The 4,034-nt window shown below is 37.0% G+C and overlaps 1 pseudogene; it reads left to right on the top strand.

The window, feature by feature from the left end:
• Nucleotides 1–884: 884 nt before the first annotated feature.
• On the top strand, nucleotides 885–3,744 carry LOC126629977 (putative ripening-related protein 5; annotated as a pseudogene).
• The last annotated feature ends 290 nt before the right edge of the window (nucleotides 3,745–4,034 follow it).

The following is a 4,034-nucleotide window of genomic DNA, read 5'->3' as shown; positions in this document are numbered from 1 at the left end:
TTTGGCCCAATTAATTTCTGAAAAGGATTTGCATAACCCAAATCCACAAGGAAAAAGGCTAATTAAATCAGAATCCAAAGGGAATTGGGTAAGGAAGGGTGCGGCACAGATTGGAGGGAAAAGGAGTGGCTTGGAAGGCAAGGCAAAAGCCTTCTAGAAGGGAATAGGCGCTACTTTTTTAGGAATTCTAGAAACAATGTGTTTTGTGGCTGATTTGGGACTTCTAGAAGATAATGCTTCTAGAAATAGCTTCTAGAAATAGATATTTAGGTCCCCTTGCAGCTAGAATTAAGGCATGATAAGATTAGGATAGGATAAGATAAGATAAGGTTGGTTTGGATAAGATAAGGTTGGATAAGGTTTTGGATAATGTTTCTTTTTTTGAGCTGATTCCTTATCTTCTTTGTCTTGAATTTAATTTCTTCATCTCCTTATCAGATTCCTAGCCTTTTGAACTCCAAAAACGTCCATCCACCTTGACCCATACATGTATCCATTTAGTGCTCAAAACTGCTCCAAAATGCACTTTCTTGCCAACTTTGTCATTTGGATCTACAAACACATGAAAGTAGCTTAAATCACTATAATAAACACAAATAACTATGAAAACGAAAGGAAACAAGCTTACTAAGTCGCATAAATATGCTCCTATCATGATGGAGTGTCAAATAAATTAAAAAATATTTTCTTCTTCATTTGTTTTTTATTTAAGAAAAATGCTAGTAGCTTTCGTCTTTGACACAATGTAATTTTGTCTTTCTACAAACATCCATGGATAATTTGGTTGGGAAGTTTCTATAAATACCCACCCTCAAATGCTTTTATGCATCAAATCAAGCATATCCCACAGCTAGCGTAGAGACACATAAGGAAATAGAGAGAAAATGAAGAGTTTCTTTTCCAAGGAGTCCATTGTTCTATTAGTAATTTTGCTTTCAGCAATTTGCTTGGTCACTGAAGCTCAACAATGTCGTCCAAGCGGAAAATCAGAGGAAGGAACGCACCTCCTGGACATGCAACCAGGAAAATGACTCTGATTGTTGCAAGGCCGGCAAAATGTACCCAACCTATACATGTTCACCGCCAGTGTCTGGTGGGAGCACCAAGGCTTACCTCACTCTAAACAGTTTTCGAGAAAAATGGAGATGGTGGCGGTCCATCAGAATGTGACAACCAATACTACAATGACAACACACCAGTTGTGGCATTGTCCACCGGATGGTACAGCAAGGGAGATAGGTGCCATAACCACATCAGAATTAATGGTAATGGGCGCAGTGTGGTGGATGAGTGTGACTCTACTGAGGGATGTGATGCAGACCATGACTACCAACCTCCTTGTCCTAACAACATTGTTGATGCCTCAAAGGCTGTCTGGAAAGCCTTGGGTGTGCCTGAGTACAACTGGGGTGGCCTCGATATCACTTGGTCTGACGTTAATTAGTTTCGGTCTATAGCTTGCTGATTTACGTTTACGTTTAATGTGGATTGTGTTCATGTACTTTACTGTTTAAGAAGCCAACATACAGGATTGACTTTCGTTTAATTATGTGATCGAACATATATATTAAAATTTCGTTTTCTTATACTTTGACTATTGTGAAATAAAAACCAATATGATCAAACCTTGAAGCAGGTGTCATTTTTTAGCTTTTCTTTCATGTCAAGACATACTTGCCTTCTAATCACAATAAGATAAAAAGAAGTCATGAATGTAATATCTAAATTAAGGCCAGAATTAAAAATATCGAAACGTTTAGTGATTGTAGCAACACATATAATTATAATTTTTTTATTACTGTTAAGTACCCAATTTGAATATGTATTAGTGTATCAGATGAACTTGGTTGATTCCAAACTTGAAACGTCCTAAATCTTATGTTGTTCACAAAACTTTTGCCCCAAGAAGACGAAAAACAACCTCACCAAGCTAAAATTGAAACCTAGTAATGCTTGGAACTTGAGATTGAAATACAAAATAAATTTCGTTGTTCTAAAACTCACCTCTTCCAATATCAACATGAGCTGACGTTCAAATGTTCAGAACATCGATGGTACCATATTAACAGCCACAGTCTACTGAGTGCAAAAGTTGGATTATTTATGATAGTCCTAACTTCTAAGCCCTGCTTTCTAAATGCTATTGGAAAAACAAAAAGTGAAATAGAAAAAGGAAATTTTTAGATGGATGTAATTAAGAATTTTGTGTTTGTTTCTAAGGTATTATAGGTTTGTTTTTACTTTATTCCAAGGGGCACTTAGTAATACTGTTTATAAGTGAGAGGTTAAGTTTGATTCTCGTCAAACGTAAATTTGAATCATATTATTGCTAGACCATCATGAGGCTTAACCCACTCCCCTGCTCCTTTAGTGTAGATAATATCGTTTGTTAAAAAAAAAAATTATTTCAAAGTATCAATTTACTTGTAATATTCTAAAGGTTATTGCTTGGTTTTAGTTCCTAGTATTTCTATTTTGTTCTATTAAAAATTCCTCCAAGTAGAATCAAAGTATTAAACTTTTATTTTTAGTAAATGCACATAATTAAAAAGGATTAAAAAAAAGGATTAGGAACCCGTCAATGGCGCATTACCACTGGGACGAAAATTAATAATGCATACACACCCTGGTAGGGGATCGTTAGGAGTGCGGGTTCATTCCCCACAGATCCCCTCCCCACCCCTCCCTCCTCCCCAAACATTTAACAATTCAACCAACAAATGCTATCGCATGTCCCCAAAAAAAAGTATTAGGAACCCTAATCGTAAGTGGAATCTTCATTTAAAATAATCTGTGACGTTACCGTCATGTTAATAGAGTGTATATAATTTATTGAATTTAAACATCATGATTCTTTCATCGTTGCGTTCTGGCAAAGCCAAGTTGCAAAGAAAAACTAATTTTCTTCCATGTCAGAATGTAATTTTGTCATTCGGCTAACATCCAAGGATAATGTTGTTGGGAAGTTCCTATATATACTCACTCACAAATGCTTTTATGCATCAAACCAAGCATATCCACCACAAGAGCACAATTAGAGAGATAGAGAGAAACAGAGAAAATGAAGAGTTTCATTTCCAAAGAATCCATTGCCGTATTAATACTTCTTCTTTCGGCAATTTGCTTGGTCACTGAAGCTCAGCAATGTCGTCCAAGCGGCAGAATTAGAGGAAGGAAGGCCCCTCCAGGACAATGCAACCAGGAGAATGACTCTGATTGCTGTAAGGCCGGAAAAATGTACACAACCTACAAATGTTCACCACCACTGTCTGGCAGCACCAAGGCCTACCTCACTCTTAACAGTTTTGAGAAAAACGGTGATGGAGGCGGTCCATCAGAATGTGACAACAAGTATCACAATGATAACACACCGGTTGTTGCATTGTCGACTGGGTGGTACAACCATGGAAAAAGGTGCCATAACAACATCACCATTAGTGCTAATGGGCGTAGTGTGGTGGCGATGGTGGTCGATGAGTGTGACTCTACTGAGGGATGTGATGCAGATCACGACTACCAGCCTCCTTGTCCTAACAACATTGTTGATGCCTCGAAGGCTGTTTGGAAAGCCTTGGGCGTGCCCGAGGACAATTGGGGTGGCTTAGATATTACGTGGTCCGATGCTTAGTTAATTAGTGTAATGTGTCTAGCTAGCTAGCTACTTGTTGCATTATGTCTATCTATGTGTAATGTGTTGTATAATTATGTATAGAAGTCAATATATATAGAGTATTGACTTCTGATTGTGATAAAATGTATTCTAATTAGGTGTAACTCTATGTTCATTTGAATAAAAATTGCTTTAGTGATATCTATATAAATGGACACAATGTAATCTGATGATTTAGCAGCAGACATGTCCAAAGCTCTATTTTAGGTACAGGCTAGAGTAGAGAATATAGAATGAGATATAAACAAATGGTCTAATTTTCTCCCTATAAAAAAATTGTCTAGGAAAAAAGTTGATGGCGATTCTATTCGACTTCATTCAACTAAAAAACAACACCGTCCTCGTTTTGAATAAGATGCAATAT

The sequence above is a fragment of the Malus sylvestris genome, chromosome 7 (genome assembly GCF_916048215.2).
Source record: "Malus sylvestris chromosome 7, drMalSylv7.2, whole genome shotgun sequence".
NCBI classification, from domain to species: domain Eukaryota; kingdom Viridiplantae; phylum Streptophyta; class Magnoliopsida; order Rosales; family Rosaceae; genus Malus; species Malus sylvestris.
This window is presented reverse-complemented; position numbering and strand designations above follow the sequence as displayed.